Below are 19,269 nucleotides of genomic sequence, written 5' to 3'. Positions count from 1 at the left end.
ATTTTTCAGAAATTTTGCAGGCCAGAAAGGAGAGGCATGACACATTCAAAGTGCTGAAAAGAAAAAAACCTATAACCAAGAGTTCTTTACCAAGCAAGATGGTCATTCAGAATTGGAGGGAGAAGAAATTTCTCAAACCAAAGGTAAAGGAGCTTATCACCTCTCAACTGGCCTTAACAAGAAATGTTAAAGAGAATTCTTTAAGTGGAAAAGAAAAGCCCGTAATTAGAAGAAAATTAAGAAAAGGAAAAAATTTCACCAGTAAAATCCAATATACAGTCAAAGTAATGTATCAATCACAAAGCTAATATGAAGAATAAAAGACTTAAAAGTAATAAAATCAATTATATCTATAGTTAAATTATATCTAAGGACTCAAAAAATAAAAAGATGTAAAATATATACATAAAGTTAAGGGGTGTAAAACTGAAGTTCTTTTAGAATGTGTTTGAGCTTGAGCAACACTCAGCAATACAGACTTAGGTACTTAGGATCTTATATATGAGCCTCTTGGTAATCACAAACCAGAAATCTATAACAGATACACAAAAAGGAAGCCAAGCATAACACTAAAGAAAGTCATCAATTACAAGGAAAGAAAACTATAACCAGAAAATAAGGAACAGAATTGCACTAATACATACTTATTAGTAATTGCCTTAAATATAAATGCTCTAATCAAAAGACATAGGGTTCTCTCTCCCTCTCTCTCATAAATGAATAAAATCTTTAGAAAAAATTAAAAATAAAAGGGGGTGCCTGGGTGGCTCAGTTGCTTAAGCATCTGCCTTCAGCCCAGGTCATGGTCTCAGGGTCCGCACAAAGTCTGTTTGTCCCTCTCCTTCCCTGTCTGCTCCTCCCCCCACTTGTACATTCTCTTTCTCAAATAAATGAATAAAATCTTAAAAACAAAAGACATAGGGTAAAGGGGCACCTGGGTGGCTCAGGCGTTAGGTGTCTGCCTTCGGCTCAGGTCATGATCTCAGGGTCCTGGGATCAAGTCCCTCATCGGGCTCCCTGCTCAGCGGGGAGCCTGCTTCTTCCACTCCTACTCCCCCTGCTTGTGTTCCCTCCCTCTCTCTCTCTCTCTGTCAAATAAATAAAATCTTAAAAAAAAAAAAAAAAGACATAGGGTAACAAGATAAAACGACCGGACCTACCTATATGCTGCCTACAAGAGACTTATTTCAGACCATTTATGGAGTGAGAGTGAAGAGATGGGGGAAAAAAAGATTTCATGCAAATGAAAGGGAAAAAACTGGGGTAGCAATACTTACACAAAATAGACTTTAAAACAAAGCCATTATATAATGATAATGGGATCAATCTAATAAGAGGATATAATGATTACAAATATTCACCCACCATTGGAGCACCTAAACACATAAAGGAAAAAATAACAGAAGGAGAAATTGACAATAACAGGAGGGGACTTTAACATCCCACTTGCATCAACAGGATAGATTATCCAGACAGAAAATAAGTAAACAGTGGCTCTGGTGGGTTTTACAGATATATATAGAACATTTCATCCAAAAGCAACAGAATACATATTCTTTTTAAGTACACGTAAAACATTCTCCAGAATGGATCACATGTTAGGCCACCAAACAAGTCTCAATACATTCAAGAAGATTGAAAGCCTATCAAGCATCTTTTCTGACCGCAGTAGTATGAAACTAGAAATTACCAGAATGGGGGGGGACCCAAAAACATAAGCACATGGAGCCTAAACATGTTACTAACTAACCAGTGGGTCAATGAAGAAATCGAAAATGAAATCATAACAGTCCAAAAGCTTTAGGACACAAAACACTTCCAAGAGGGAAGTTTATAGCATTAGAGGCCTACCTCAAGAAACGAGAAAATTTTCAAATAATCTAACTTAACATGTAGAGGAACTAGAAAAAGAACATCAAGAAAGCCCAAAGTTAGTGGAATGAGGGAAATAAAAGTTGGAGTAGAAATAAGTGAAACAGAGAGTAAAAGAAAAAAGACCAGGGAAACCAAGAGCTGGCTCTTTGAGAAAATAAACATAATTGATGTCAAGAAAAAAAGGACTGAAATTAAAATCAGAAATGAAGAAGTGTAACAACTGATATCACAGAATGACAAAGAATTCTAAGAGGCTACAAAAAATATATGCCAACAAATTGCACAATCTAGAAGAAATGAACAAATTCCTAGAACTATACAGGCTTCCAAAAGTGAATCAGGAAGAAATAAAAAATCTGAACAGACCAATTACTAGTAACGAAATTGAATGGGCAATCAAAAATTATCAGAAGTCTAGTAAGTGATGGCTTCACAGATGAATGCTCTCAAACATTTAAAGAAGAGTTAAGAGACACCTGGGTGGCTCAGTCAATTAACCGTCCAACTCTTGTCTCAGCTTAGGTCATGATCTTGGGGTTGTGAGGTCAAGCCCTGTGTCAGGCACCCCCCTCAGCGGGGAGTCTGCTTCTCTCCCTGCCTCCCTCTCTCTAAAATGAATAAATGACTCCTAATTAAGTAAATAAAGAAGAGTTAATTCCTGTTTTCCTCAAACTATTCCAAAAAAGGAAGAGGAAGGAAAGCTTCTGAATTCATTTTAGAAGGCCAGCATTACCCTCATACCCAAATCAGACAAAGATAGTGTAAGAAAACTACAGGCTAATGTCCCTCATAAACACAGATTCAAAAATCCTCAACAAAATATTAACAAACTGAATCCAACAATACATTGGATTAAAAGAATCATTTGTTATCATGTAGGATTTATTTCAGGGATGCAAGTATGGTTCAATATCTGCAAATCGATCACCGTGATGCATCACATCAACAAAATGAAGGTTGGGGGCACCTACCTGGGTGGCTCTTTTGGTTAAGTGTCCAGCTCTTAATTTTGGCTCAGGTCAGGGGTCCTGGGATCAGTCCCTGTGTTGGGCTCCGTGCTTGGCAGGGAGTATATGTGGGGATTCCCTTTCTCTCTCTCTCTCTCTCTCAATAAATCTTTAAAAAAAAAAAAAAAATGAACGCTAAAAAACATATGACCATCTCCGGAGATGCCGAAAAAGCATTTGACAAGATTTAACACAAATAGGTTTAGAGGAAACCTTTCTCAACATAACAAAGGCCATTATGACAAACACATAGCTAAAACTATACTCGGTGAGGAAAACTTTCAGTTAACAGCTTTTCCTGTAAGATCTAAAACAAAACAAGGATGTCAGTCTACTCTTTGGGTAGATTGACATCAAGGATGTCAATCAAACTCACTTTTACTGAACATAGTACTGGAAGTCCTAGCCACAGCAGTCAGGTAAGAAAAAGACATGAGAGGCATCAAAATTGGTAAGGAAAAAAATAAAACTTTCACTGTTTGCAGAAGACATAATACTATATATAGAAAACTCTGAGGGACACCACCAGAGAACTATTAAGAGCTGATGAATGAGTTCAGTAATGTCTCAGGATATAAAATTAATATACATGAATCTTTTATTTCTGTACATTAATGAAATAACAGAAAGAGAAATTAAGAAAGCAATCCTATTTATAATTGTACCCAAAGGAATAAAATACCTAGGATTAAACATAACCAAGGAGGTGAAAAACGGGTACTTGAAAACTATAAAATATTGATTTAAAAAAAGGAGACACAACAAATGGGTCAGGAAAACCAAGAGTACCTCCCCAAATTTTTATGACGAGTAGCTAAGCCCAAGGAACTAGTTCCACAATATTTTCTCCTGCTAAGCTAAATTTAGGAAGAAAAATAAAGGTTCTCACCCCTCTCACCCCATTGAACTCTGTAGACAGAGATTCTGGGAGGCTGATGGGGTAGGAAATCTTACCTTCTGCCAGCTCTCTGTCAGATGTCCTAAGATCTCAAAACTGCAGAACCTTCTTGCCAAGTGGCAAGTTTATGCAGCCAAAGATGCCAGTTGAAGAGGAGGAAGATAGTTTCTTCTTCTGCCCAAGATTCTTCTAGCTGGACTAAGAAATTGACACGAGACAGATTAACAGGAGAAAAATCACCCTTTTATTTTGTGCACACAGACCCAATAATGAAACTGAGAAAGAAATGAGCAAGGCAGGCAGTTTTTATACAATTTAGACAAAGAGGCAATAAGTGTTTGAGAAATGGACAGAATAAAGAAAATAGATATTTGGGAGCTTTAGTAGGAAATTCTTAGTGGAATTTGGGTTGAGGTGGTAGATTAGTAAAAAAGGAACAAGGTTTGTTTCTACAGCTTTCTTGGCTTTAAAGTCCCTATTTCCAGGAGTAAGGATGTTTTCTTAGTTCTTAGTGGAGAGAGAGTACGTTTCATATGGGAGATTTATTGTCTGCTTTCAGGAGAACAGAGGAGGGTCTGGGTGTCCTCGCACATGTGGTTCCCGAAGTAGCTTCAATTCAAAATAACGAGTATGCCGCTGCGGTACATTATGGGGCCTGGCCTTGGCCCCTGCAGGGGAACGTGGCGAAGACCAGGGCAGATGCACAAATACACAGTGAGAAGATCCCTATCAAAGGGATCAGAAATCAAGATCCTACATTTGGTGTAGCTTGTTTCTCTTCAGCTTGGAGTAAATAGGATTATGAGTAACTCTGCCCTTAGATAAACAAAGCATTTTGGTCTCAAGAGCTTTATTTGGAAAAATACGAGTAGATCTTACCTATGACCGTTCATTCTCAGGTTGAAACAACTATCAATGTAGATAAAATCCATTAACATATTATTACTGATTGAAGTGACATTTCAAAATGAGTATAAACAATGTTTGTAAGCAGAAGCTAGTCATAAGCGTTGGGATACATTCAGTGCGCACAGAGCCAGGGCGGAGACTCCGTAGTGTGGTTTCTCTTTCCAGCAGCCTCCTGACAGTAGACACTGCAGAGAAGAGAGGGACCAGGGATCCCATCTCACTCTGTTCTGGAGCACCAGCCGTCAGCCTAACACAGGCCTGACTTGTGTTAAGGAACTAAGTGAACACTTGCCAAGATTTCTTATTCCATCAACTTTCAGAGAAATTCATCGCCTCCTGATACCTATTTCTGCTCTTCATTAGCTGGTTAGCAAGAAAGCAAATAAGAAGAAAGCTTTCTGAGACTCCTTTATAAGATTTCTAAAGTTTCTAAGAAGGAATAGGCGACACACACCAAGGGATTGCTGGCTAGTCTCGGAGGGCACTGGGGTGGGGAAGAGCCTTCTGTATTTAGCACCTTTTGTCATTTGATGTTGGTGCAAAGACATGCCTCTCAGGGTAGCATTAAAGATTCTCCATTTCTTAAGCAGGCTGCCCGGGGTGGAGCTTACCTCTTCCGAGCTGGTATTGGCTGATGCCTGGAGCTCACTGTCTGTCTGTCTATGCTTTGTACCGTGTTGAGCCACCTCCCCTAAGCCCTGCCTACTTAAATTGCTAACCATTCTACGGACGATCTTGAATTTGAATCAAGTAAGGCAGGCTTCGAGGGTCCCAGACATCTGGGGGAGGGCAAGCTTGGGCTACATTTGAAAGAAATCAGGTCCATACCTTTTAACCAAAAAAGGTTGTAAGAATCTGTTGGCCTATTGAATTATTTATATCTTTCGAGATGTGAGAAGATGCCCGGGAACCAAGGAGAGCAGCAGGGTTTGTTAGCCGGCACTCTGTGCCTCATTTGCACTCACAAGTCATTTCTGTGCTAGTTGCTCCCGTCCAGGGAATGGCGTCATCCTCCCCAGGAGGGGATGGTTTTTAAAGTGGGATTTCTGAACCAGTTATGTGGAGGAGGGGTGGGAAGGGATAGCGGGGATTTGATTCACCCAGCCTCTTAGCTTTTCATTGAGGATCGTCCTTTAAGATCAAAGACCTGGGGAGGAGAAGGCTGGGAAGCCGTAGGGTGTGTAGAACAGCTAAGATACATTAGCTCATATTCGGGTTTTGAGCCTGTGACTCTCCAACACTGGCTTCCAGCCTTCTGAGTTATCTGAGCAGAGAGTTAAGGAGGAAAGGGAAATTTTGTAGAATAAACTGTTTTGCCACACTGAATGGATCTTTTTAGCATGATTCTTATAAAGAGTCATTTTCTACGTTCTGAAACAACTGATGAGACACCTGGTTTTTCTCTTGAATTTGTACATTGTTTCTTAATAAAAGTGATAAATTTCTTGCAGGTGTTTCCCATCACCGTTACCTTTCAAGTGCTTGTGTGCTGTTTCGGTAGCTCTCAATTTTTGCCTCGTGTAGTGGCGGCAGTGGTACATTTTACTGCAAACGGTTGTAAGCAGCCTGTCTTCCTAATGTCTGGCTAGCTGGATCAATCATAAACCACCTCTCGGGCTATAGGTCTGCTTCTACTCTAGAAATTTAAGGAAGATCATTCTACTTTTGGAGGTTTTAGAGGCTCATGGCAGTAAGTAGCCGTAGCCACTCTCTCAAATCCTCTTTGCTTTACAGGGACACATTGATTTTTGTAATGCTGCAATGGCCAGTTCTCTTTATCTCCGATCTGTTGCTTTTAAATAAATCTTAACCTGAAAGCATCTCTCCAAGCAGTTGGCCACACCTAGTCTATTTTTAATGTTGTTCAGTAACCCCTCCATCCGGAACACTGAAAGAAAAAACAAATGGGAGATTTTGCATTAAATAGAGCATGATTAAAATTGGTCTCCTTAAAAATCACAGCACAGCCTTATCAGAAGGACGGGCCCTCATGTTCCCAACTGGCCCTAAGCCTCAGATGTAATGCTGGACTGGGTCTGGCTACCTCTGAAGCCCCTGCCTGCTCACGTCATACAGGCATAGAGGAGGGGGGATTCTAAGATGGGATGAGCTGCAAGCCTACAAAAAGGAAAGAACCCTCTGGGAGCCTAAATCGTGGCTTAGTTCAACACCTTAGCAAATTGGGTATCTCACCCGCGGGGCGGTCTCCTACAGGCGAGCCTGTGATCCCAGGGCCCGCGGTGAAGTGTAATTGCAGAGAACACAGCAGTGTCTCCGTCTGAGATTTCCCTCATTCACAAAGGCTCAAGCACATAGGTGGATGTCAGAAAAGATGCAATTTCCCTGTCTCTGTCTTCTGTGTGGCATTCAGGCAACCATCAAAAAAGCACAGATCGATGAACTGAGTGTGTATTAATGTCAAAACTTCCTAAAAGAAAAAGAAAGCCCATCTGGCCAGGCAAGGATTTGTTAATAGTCACAGCTTTTCAGTGATGTTCTTGATCTGCAAATTAACTTAATAAAATCATCCCATCATTAAAATTAAGTTATGTTCATGTCTGATTGTTTCTTAATCAGCACGTCAAGAATTTAGCATCTGGCTTCATTATTGCATGCGACTCTGGTACACAGATGCGTTCCGAAGCTAAGGGAGCTTCTGATGATAATGATTGGAGTTTTATTATTTCCTGTAATGGCTTCAAATGAAGTTTACTGCATGAACATATTCCTTTCATGAAGGCCACACATCTGTGTCAATTTCCCAGCGTCTTTAACATGGTTGCAAGCAGGGATTTCGTTCCGGCAATTAAATGGAGTGACATGGTACTAATAGTATACATATATTTACCATGTGTGAGGCACTTTGCTCCGCCTAATCCTCATGACAAATCGTAGAAGTTAGAAAATTATCCCAGTTTCACAGATAAGGAAACTGAGGCACAGAGGAGCTAATGCCTCAGTTAATTTTAAGTGTTAGACTGGGATTTGAACCCATGAAGACTGATTCCAGAATCTATTAATCACAGTACTATGCCAGCTCTTAAGTCTTGGTAAGAGTCCGGTTGGTATAGATCTCTATGCTAAAAATCAGCAATTTTTCTTGAGTTGGTTTTCTCGCTGTGATGTTAACATTTGTCTTCAAATTCAGATCTTATTCCCTACCTTCCCTTTGAGAGCTTATGATCTGTAATGCAAGCAAGAAAAGAAAAACCAGAAAGTCAGTAGCAAAATAGCCCTCTGAAATGGTTCTGGTTCTTAAATGTTCACATTACCTTGTATCTGAATCACATTGTTTTCGGGTTAATCAATAATATCAAATATGCAGTATGGAAACTTGGGAAATTAAATCACAAAGCCTTTATCAACAATTTGCTTAAGTAGCTGTAATTTACAGAATATTTAACGTATGCATTAACCATTCTTCTAGTTTCTCCACGTCCTGTCTCCAAAAGCATTTAAATCCTGATATCTCATCTACCTGGATCCATGCCATCCCTGAATTACACTTTGATAATAAACCTTCAGCCATTATACAAGGATCATTACAAGAGCTTTCATTTTCAACGATTCGCTATCTTTGGCACAAATGCAGTTTAATGCACTATCCATTATCCACTGGATTATCTAATAACCCCCTTTCACACAAGAATCAATGTTACAGTATTGCTCAAATTTAGAGTCTAGAAAACAGTGGTCTCTGCAGATATGTTTGCATATGCAATTTTATCAGAAAATGAAAACCCGACTGTCTACAAATATTATCAGGATGAACTGCCTGTCATAGAGACCGAAGCCACAGTAACTTAACCTGATGGCTTATTTGTCACAGGAGGTAGGCACACAGGGGTTACTTCAGTCCCGCAAAGTCCTCAACGAAAGCAATGGCATGCCCTAAACAATGGCATGCCCGCAGGAGCTGCCTGGGTGCCCGCTGTTGCCAGGGGGCCGGTTATATGCCTCTCATTTCTGCCCCCCGCCTCCCACCAGTACATGCCGTTGGAGAATCTATCCCCCAACACTGCTGGCAGATATTCTGGGGGAACGTAGATTCCGAGACTCCCCTACCCTCCGGTACAGGGGTGGAGATTCAAATTAGAGGCGCAACCCAGCAGCGTCAGCCCCGAGGCTGCACTATTGAACAACAATATTTAACGTCCAGATGAGCAGTGGAGTGAAGCATCAGGGTTCTGCCGAATAGGATGTCCACCTCTCATCCGAATGCACCAGCCAGGGGAGCTGCAATTCCCTTTGAGGTCCTGGAGCCTGAAACTAGAAATGAAGGCAACCATCCCATGGCTTATGTAAAATGAAGAGGGGGAGGGATCAGTTACTGATCATAAAAGTAATTTGCTAATGTTACTAATATATTCATAATAACGCAAGGAAGAAAAGAGGCAGGCTCGGGACGGTCTTCATTTTCACAGCTGTCCGTGAGGCCAGAGCTGGCGTTTACAACTTCCTTACATTCCCTCTGCCCTCTGTCTGCTCCTCGGCTGCTCGAGGGTCTTTGGCTTGTGGGATGACCCAGACCTTCAACCCTGAAGTCCTTGCTGTACTGGTGGTGTTGTCCTCCATTAGCTTGAACCTCTGGACACTTCGGTACCAGGAAGCGTCCCAAGGGAGTGCCCTGCCTTGCAAACATTTCTTCTCCTCCCAGTATGGCCAGACTCTCGTTTCCCCTTCATAATCAGGAGCCAAATTCCCCCAAACAATGGCCGCGGTCCTTTTCTTTGCCTGTTGCTCCAGTGACGTGAGAAGCCAAAACGGCCACGTGGCCATCCCACCTTCTTCCCCACCTGAAGCTTTGTTGCATCCCATGGTACAAAGCGTTCCTCCCTTAGAATCTCAGACTCCTAGACCAGCAGCTCTTAAAGTTGTGCGACACAAGAAACAAAACATTTTGCAAGTGGGCTTTGTGAGGGTGAGGGTGTGAATCCACTTCACATCCACCCCAATTCTTGGTCCTGTGTTTTCTCTCTGGGGGTAGAAACGGACCATGTATAGGTCGCTGGTTCCAGCAGAAACAGCATCTTGCAGGACCACAGGTTTTATGTCTTGTTGTTGTTGTTTTTTATTGTGTTATGTTAGTCACCATAAAATACATCCTTAGTTTTGATGCAGTGTTCCAAGATTCATTGTTTATGTACAACACCCAGTAGGACCACAGGTTTTAACCGCTCCTCCAAAACCTCGAGGCTGAACCAGGATGTGTCTACTTACCTACGAGCTTTCCTTCTGGCTGCCGCACAGGAGACCCGTCAGAGGTATTGGTTTCGGGGGTAGGCCAACTTGAGTGACGGAGTTGGCCTGGCTCAGTCCGTCTGTCTCTGGCATCTTCGTCCAACACTGCTTAGACACATGCAAATGAACACACACATTCACAGGATTTCTGGTGTGAATCCCGAAAGCTGCATTTTCTTTTTTTTCTCTTGAAGGCTCCCCATCCCCCGCCCCCCACTCTCTCTCTTCGGTGGGCGCATTTTAAATGTGTTAAATCTAGGAAAAGATGTCATCAAAGGGAGAAAAACAGGTGGGGAAGAAAGAGATGAAAATACTCTTTGACAGTTCACTTCTGTTTTGCAGCTGCGAGGAGAGCCGCAGATTTGAATCGTGTTACCTCCCTCACCAAGCTAATTAATTCTCCTTTTAAAACAAAACAAAAAACGTCTCCTTCCTTCAATCAGTGTCAACAGCCAATTACAATCTTTCATCACCCAGTGTAATAACACAAATGTTATCGAGGAAGAAAGCAGTTGGACTGACAAGATTAGCAATTCACTCCTTCCTTCTTAATCTTGTAATCACATGGGATGCAGCAGTTTACAATAATATATACCCAAGTTTGCCAGTAAATTACCGCATAAAGGCCATGTGTAAATTCCCCATCGTGTCATGTCTACTTTTGGCACAGAAGCCCGTGTCTTCCTGGAGGAGACATGGGATAAATTAAGACCAGCTCCCTAGAGAGCTTTTTCCTCATCCATTAACCACTGCAGAAGGTTGTTAATTATGTAAAGAGGGGCCTACTTGGTAGAATATATAACCATGGGTGGCATTTAGGGGCAACAGAAAATGGGGGCAGCTGACAGTGACAGAAGGTATTTTGCCGGTGATAAGATCAGCACTTTGCTGTCATGTGCTGGAAGACAAAAGGCTTCTTGCCTTGTTGGGATCAAATATTTGTTGATACGATTTGGGTTTTTTCCCTGACATCTGTGGGAAGCCTGACTCTGTTATCAGTGCTGAAAAACCACACTCCCCACCACTCTAGCAGTGGTGAGGGTAATGGGTATGGGTTTTAAACCAAAAACTGGATTGTGAAAGCAATGTCACATAAAATTGATAAAAAGAAATGGACTTAACTGATTCCCAGCCCCCATCCTGTCGGGCTGGTGGGGTCTCATTCTCCATCTTGGCTATGGCTACTGCATCTCGTGGGAGTTGAACAAAGACCCAGGAAGCTTATGTGATGTTTAGAGAATGAATGAGGGGCTTCTGATTTCTGTTCGTCCTTGGGTGTTGGGGTTCCTGAAGCCTGGTGACGCTGCAGCTCCAGTGCCTGCCCTGGAAACACTGTCTGGGTTTCCCCCTGGCTGTGTTGCTCTCAACATTTCCCTGGTCCAAATGCTCGGCTTACCTCAGGTTGGGGAGCACGGGGCCTGGGCAGGTAACTAAAACCACACAAAGGCTTCAATGAAGGAAAGGAATGGGAAGGCAGAGGCAGATCAGTGCTCTGTGGAAGTATGGATCTCGCTTCTCCTACCTTGGGTCTGGAGAAGGAATGGGGGCTTGGCTTAGAGCCTTCTGTGTGCCCCATGTTCTAGCTTCTGAGAGGACTCACTGCGACCACCACGTCCCGTCGGTCAGAGCAGGGTGCAGCTCCTGCCCTGTGTGGTCTCAGGGCCCCTCTGCTTCTGCCGCTACATCCACACTTGACTCTGGTCCCTGAAGGAGGAGTTCTCCTTCCTGGGTAGCTATAGGAATTTTAGATCTTTTCTGAGAGCCATTGGACTTCATTCGGACCCCCTCTATTGAGGAAACCGGAATACATTTCCTGCTTTCCCAAAGTTCCTCATCACTTCTGCCAGGAGGACCTGTGGTCTCTAATTGAAAAGCCCAGGAAGGCATGAAGAAGCAGACCCCACAACTAGCTGCCTCTGAGAGCCACACACTTTCCACCCAGGATCAGATCTTAGTTGTGTGAAAGAAACATCATAATGGAGTTGGTATGGCTAAGAGAGCGATTTATGGTGGAGCCATTAAGGAAGCAGAGCTTATGCACATCCCCACCTGAAAGATAAACTTTAAAATATAGGTCGCTGCCAAACCACAAGCACCCCGGAGGACCAGCAATGCTGCCGTGTGTCAAGAAATGAACTTTTTTTCTTTTACTTAGAAACCGACTCTTTGCTTAGTGATAGCGCTTAGCAACCAACCACGTGCAGATAAGAATAGCTTCAGCTTGTCAACACCAATCACAATTCTTGACAAAAAATTTATGTGGCTTTACTGGGAGTCTCCTCTTGGCCTTTATAAGCCCGCCTCTTCTCTCCCTGCTTCTGGAACAAATTTTTGATTCCTGCTCTTCTGTGTCTCCCAAAGTGCAATTCTCGGGCCCCAGATGAAAGCCTTTCTTTGGTTTGCCTTCCAGTCTTGCTGCATTTCTTGTTCAACAGCAGTCAGCTGGGTAATATGACAAGATCGGAATATTTCTTAATGAAAACATATGTTCCAAATCTCCCAGTCATCCTTAAGTAGCCAAAATGCAATCACCATAGATAATTTATGGAAGCCATTGCAGAGCTCAGCATGCTTAGTGCCTTGTGTTTGACAACCTCCCACCAGAAGTGAATGGAAATATATTTCAAATCAAAGACTCACACACTCTGCATGTTGAGTTCATTTCACACAACTGAGGCATAAATTCCACAAAAACACTTTGTTGTGGCAGACCGCAGGCGATCAAAGGCTGGCCAAGTATGTGTTACGTGCCTCTGAGCTTCCGCCATCTCCAGGCCCCAGAATGCCTGTGGGGGATGTGGCTAGTGTGGCCCACCAGCCACCTGTCTGCTCGCAGAAATATATGATGATAAATGAAATTTTAGAAGACATGATCAATGATAAGTTGACAATGGGCTATAAAGGATTAAGACTTTTTACTGTTTTTTTAAGTGCGTTTTCTAATTGTTGAATACCATAGTCCACAAATGCAGTGCTAAACTCCTAAGCTAAGAAAAACCTTGGTACTAATTGTAAGGTGTTTCCAGTCCACTGCAGTAGTCCTACTTAACTGGTGATTCCCATCCCATCACCCAAAGACAGGTACTGAAAAATACTGCTGTATTTCTTTCCAGTTTTCTCAATGCCTGCATATTATACACCAAAATTAGGATCATAGTGCATATTTTCTGTGTTCCATGTTACTTACTTAACACTGTTTTGTATGTTTTTTTAATAATCTTTGAAAATATGAGTTTTAATGACATCATGACATTCTTTTGTGGATGTCCCATAACTATTTCAACAAATTCATTATTGTTGAACATTTCATATTTATGTTTCCAAAGTTACTTATCAATAGTGACTGCACGAACATCCTTGTATATAAATCTGCCTGCATTGATCAGAGTTCTTTCTTAGAATGCATGCCTTGAAGCAGATTTATGGGTCCACAGCCTGTGAACAGCTTCAGATTCTCAAAGATATATGGCCAAATTTTTGTGGATCTATAATTCACATAATTCATTAAGCAAGTATTTTATAAAAACAAGCTACCATGTGCCAGGTATGGTGGCCCAGAACAAAGAATACATTAGTGAGCAAAATCAATGGGGTCTCTCTCCTTAGAGAATTTGTAATCCACTGAAACAGAGTTTAGATATAACCTTAGAAGTGAAAATAAGAATCTTTGTAGATTTAATGTTATAGTTCATGCAGAATTAAGAGCTTTGGGGAAAGAAAAACTAGAAACAAAACGAAAATTTTGACTCTCAGAATGCCATTTAGGCAAATAATTCTAACAAATGTTGTTAAAATTTTCTGAGCATTATAGCAGCTGTCAAGTTGCCCATAAATGATGCAATTACCCATAAATTGTGTTCAGTCAGTTAAGATTATAGAGGACTATTAGAAATTGGTTTGATTCCAAATGCTACTCAGTGGGAAAAATAAAAATTATTTTACTTCCACAATTTTAAAATGAAAATGGATAACTCCCATGTCAAGTGAGTTGTCTATTTTTCAAAAAGTTCTCTAGGAAAAACTGCCTCGAATGGTAGGAATGGGAAAATTTAAGAGGCAGAGTCCACCAGGAATTTCTGTCTGATGTGATGGGTTGAGATGATACGGATAGATCCACCTCTTGTTCCAAACCCATAGATACATTGGGGGTAAGAGTAACAAGGAAGGGAGGGAGGAAAAAGGAAAGGAGAAAAAGCAGGGTGCAAACGAGAACATATTTCTAATATATACAAGTAACAATGGATTAATATCCAGCATTTATAAAAAACTCTTAAAATCAGTATGGAAAAGACAACTGAAAAGAAGAACAGATGACATGAACAGTATTTCACAGAATAAAATCACCCAGTGGCCCCTAGACATGAAAGGATGGGCAACCTCACTGCTAATAGGGTAATGCATCCTACAAGTGGAGGGACAGATCAGGGTACCTTCATCAGATGGACACTGAAAAGTCAGAAAACAGCAAGTGTGGACAAGAAGTATCAGCAGGAGCTGAAAATCAGTATAGCCGACTTGGAAGATAATTTGGCATTATCTTTTGAAAACATGGCTATACTAAGACCAGAAATTACTCCTGGCTGTACTTGTAGAGAAACAGAATGCCTTTCCTTGCCTTTACTGTTCTTTTTCTTTACTTTGTCCGGCTTTCTGAATCATATATTAATTGGGTTTTTAAGAACTTGCCCCAATTACAAGCAAGTGGATTTATTATTTAGGTAAAATTAGTGGCCCAAGCAAAATCTTTATTTAGCAGAACTCATGGTTAGAGCAAGAATTCTGCCACAATTTACAAGTACTGCAATTTCAGGAAATATTAACGATTTTATTTATTTATTTGAGGTGGGGAGAGAGAGAGAGATAATGAACAGGGGGAGGAGCAGAGGGAGAGGGACAAGCAGACTCTGTGCTGAGCCTGGAGCCCAACGCAGGGCTCGATCCCTTGATCCTGAGATCATGATATGAGTGGAAACCAAGAGCCAGATGCTCAACCAACTGAGCTCCCAGGTGCCCCTCAGGAAATATTAGATTAGATCTCTGCACCTAATCTCAGAGATCCAGTAAATACAAAACTTAAATATTCCACAGTGGCAATTGAGGATATTTTTGACTTTGCATTTGGTAGGAATTACTGTTCCTTATAGGAGTTAGAGAATGAGAGGTATGCATTAGGATAATAGAATTTTCAAGAGAACCTTATAAACTAGGGTGAAATTAGATTTGGGGCTTTAGTGTCTAGGATTCTAATTTAACATGCTGTGGAGTTCACCTAATCAAATTGCTGAACTAATCTCTCACGCCAACAACTGCTGGGGTTCATAAAAAACTGGGAGCTTTTCACATATTAATAAGTAAGAGAAAATATAGAACCGCAAACCTTTCTCCTCCTCAAATGCAAGCAAGTGGTATGTGACCTTAGCTGAGCCACTGTGATTTGACGGAGGCATTCTAATTAGTGGATCAAATTGCTCTCATTTTTCATAGTTCTTGTTCACAAGACTTGCTGCATATGCTTTTTGAAAAAGCAGTGCACTATACCATAGATTCTGTGTGGTGCTAGGCTGATTATTATACTGAGAAGTTGTTCTTTATGTGTCAATTTCATCATCTTTGTAAACAACTTTATTATCAACACAGTTTGGGATTGGAATGCTTTCATTAATCAGATACTTTAGGTTTTTATGCATACCCACTTTTCAGAAAAGCCTGAAAACAAAGCCATACAGTGCCTATGCATTTGGAGATCAAAGCAGTATATATTCAACTATGCAGTGTCTCACCGACACTGTTATGAGAAATGTTTAAGGTGTTTAATGGGGTTTGGGAGAAGAGGATATAGACAGTTTGATTCATGTCAAGCCAGGGACTGTTATCCTACTGACTATGCCAACTGTCAAGGAGGAAGAATTTCCTCTGCCCTTCAAGGTCCTTCCAGCTGGACTAAGAATCAGATTGACATGAGACAGATTAATAGGAGAAAATCAGATTTAATTTCTTAAAAGTATGGGGGATCCACATAGACATATGATTCCAAAGGCAGTCAGGCAGAATGAGGTATATAGATAACCCTGAACTAAGGAGAAGCATTACGGATTTGGGACTTTAGAAGCAAGGAATGCAATACATACACAGGAAGATGAAAAAGAATAAATGTTTGGTAAACACAGGCTTGCTGGGCCACTCATAAACAATTAGACATAGAGGACTTCGACCACACTGGTCTTGTTATGTTCCTCCCTGTCTGCCACACCTAGTTCATATCATAATATCCTTCTCTATGGTGATGGCTCTCTTCCTGGAGCAGATCCTTTATCTAAATGATCTTTAGGCAGTTGAGGGAGAGGTAAAGAGTTTTTCCTGAATCGGCTGGGCTTTAATTGCTTTTAATTCAAAAATACTCTTCATGCCAAAGTGGCTCATCTTAGGGTGGCCTTCCCTTGGCCCCGACAGGAGCCACGTTATTCTCTGGGTGGTCTCACACTACTTCTTCCCCACCAGGGATTCTGCTTGGCCCTTGCACTTATGAGGAAGGGTCCTGACCACAAAACTGTTGCTATTCACTGGCTTCCTGTCATGCCCTGGTTTTCATTCCCCCACCCCCATTCTCTTCTAGTCTTTGGTTTGTGTTACTAAGGAGATAAATATATGATGTGTATATATAAATATATTATAAATTAAAAAATAGGTATATTATGTACAGAGATATGTGCTGTTTTAGTCAGTTTTTCTGGATCTGTTTTTATTATTTATTTTCTATTTATATTCTTATCCTATTTTACAACTTATTTAATCTTCGGATACTTTGTCTTTTAAGATTTATCACTACATGTCTTAATAGAACACTTTAAAAACACTTACTTTGAAATGTTATTTAAAAAGTTGTTCTTTTAGGGGTGCCTAGGTAGCTCAGTCAGTTAAGTCTTGGTTTCAGCTCAGATCATGATCTCAGGGTCATGAGACTGAACCCTGCATCAGGCTCTGCACTAAGTGCAGAGTCTACTTGAGATTCTTTCCCTCTCCCCCTCCCTCACCTTCTGCCCCTCCTCCCGCTGGCAAATGCAGGCATGCTCTCTCGAAAATAAATAAATATTTAAAATATTTAAACATTGTTCTTTTACTATCTCAAATGAGTCCAATATGGTAATTTGTCCACTATGATATTTCTTATTTACTCTTTTTTTTCTATTTGAGTTTTTATTTATTCTTGATGTCCTGGTTTTGAAATTCTTGTTCTTAAATTTTTAAGTATCTCACTGATTCAATTTTATATCTTTCTATATTTAAATTATCTTATTATTCACATTGTATGAGTAGAAATGGAAAAATTGACCCCACATGATCCACATGTAGAGTGATTATATAAATTAGTATCTACACTAGGATGCTTTTGAAAATCAAAGTGTACCCATTAATAATTGTGCTGAGACAACAGGCATAAAATGGGACAACCCCAAGCTACCCAGGACACTAGATCACTTAACCCATAGGACCAAGTTTTAGGTCCCTTAACTCAACACTCCCAGGCACCATGAAACAGAGTAGTATTTCTGGTTTTCCATAATAGATCCTTCATATCTTCCAACACTGTCTTGCTAAAAATACTTATAAAAGTAAAAATAGTTATGTTTATAGAGCATTTACCATTTGACAGACACTTTTTGTGGGCAATTCTGGAGGTAACACAGTGCAAACTTTCCCTGAGGGTAGATGTAGCCTCTTTCCAAACTGAAATGGTATAGCTATTCAGTCTGCCCTTTCCATGCAAGGTGGGTTTTTTGTGTGCTCAAACACAGTAGTCCCTGATGTCCTTGCTGACAATGTGCTACCACATTGTGTGCTACCACACCAGCACGAAAGGTCAGAGGAAGGGTCTCCTGGCAAAGATTTCTCAATAGTCCTGGCTGACTTGGCAAATCAAAACAAAGCAAAACAAAAACCATAACCATAGGGAAATGGCATTGGAGGGGACCTGGGCTGGCTGTCCACTTGCTCTCTACCTTCCTCTAAACATGTATTCTTATGTTTATTTGTGGTTTAACTCCCTCCCTTGTTGAAAGAAGGAGTTCCCTGGTACATGCAATTCCTTCATTATGAGGAACCTGGAAAAGATGGATAACATGAGCTATAGCCCTAGTAGGTCTTCATAAAATGGGAGAGCCATATATCTGCTAACACCTTCTCTGAAAGAATCCTAACTGGACAGCTGCAGCCCCCTTAGGTTGCCAGAAGTGTAGAGGGATTCATTCTATCTCCCCAGTAGACCTTGTCTGAGGAAAAGCTGGTCTCTTACATAATTATCACTACCATATTTTATTAAATCTAAGATATTATAAATTGTAATATACAGCATCATTTTACATTCCACCAAGAAAGAAAAATAATGCTGCCAATTCGACTATGGCATGCCATCAATTTTAAAATGTGCCTTGATTTAAAGATCTTAAAATGCAAAAAAAAAAGTGCCTCCTAGAATCAATATTTTTTTCCTTCAATTTTCCACCACCTGATTATTAATTTCCTTCTCAGACCCACCACAGGCGATTTGGGACGTGAGGCTGGAGACCTGCAGGCTATTGCACGACCTGATTCATTATATCCCTTCACCCTGCCCCCACACCACTCCCAGTTCTGTGAAGTGACATCTCCATCCGTCCCTCCATGACTGAGCCTAGCAGTTGAAGAAACAGATTGTTGAGTAAATTGCCTAAGGTCAGAATGTCTTCACGGGTGGATTCTATCAAACATTTAAAGAAGAGTTGATACATTTTCTTCTCAAATTATTCCAAAAAATAGAAAAAGAAGGAAAGCTTCCAAATTCATTCAATAAGTCAACATTACCCTGATACCAAAACCAGACAAAGACTCTATAAAAAAAGAACACTTCGGGCTGATATCTCTGAGGAACATAGATATGAAAATCCTCAACAAAATATTAACAAACTCAATCCAACAATACATAAAAAAAAATAATTCACCACCATCAAGTGGGATTTATTCCAGGGTTGCAATGGCGGTTTGATATTCACAAATCAATCAGCACAATACACCACATGAATAAGAAAAAGGATAAAAACCATATGATCATCTCGGTAGATGCAGAGAAAACACTTGACAAGTTACAGCATCATTCGTTAAAAAAAACTCAACAAAGTAACATAATAAAGGCTACATATGAAAAACCCACAGCTAACATCATTACATGGTAAAAAAATGAAAAAAATGAAAGCTTTTCTCCTAACGTCAGGAACAAAACAAGGATATCCACTCTTACCACTTTTATTCAGCATAGTACTGGAAGTCTAATTCAGCATAATACTGGAAGTCCTAGCCACAGCAATC

This window comes from Martes martes (assembly GCF_963455335.1).
Source record: "Martes martes genome assembly, chromosome: 11".
NCBI classification, from domain to species: Eukaryota; Metazoa; Chordata; class Mammalia; order Carnivora; family Mustelidae; genus Martes; species Martes martes.
Note: the sequence above shows the minus strand (reverse complement) of the source record.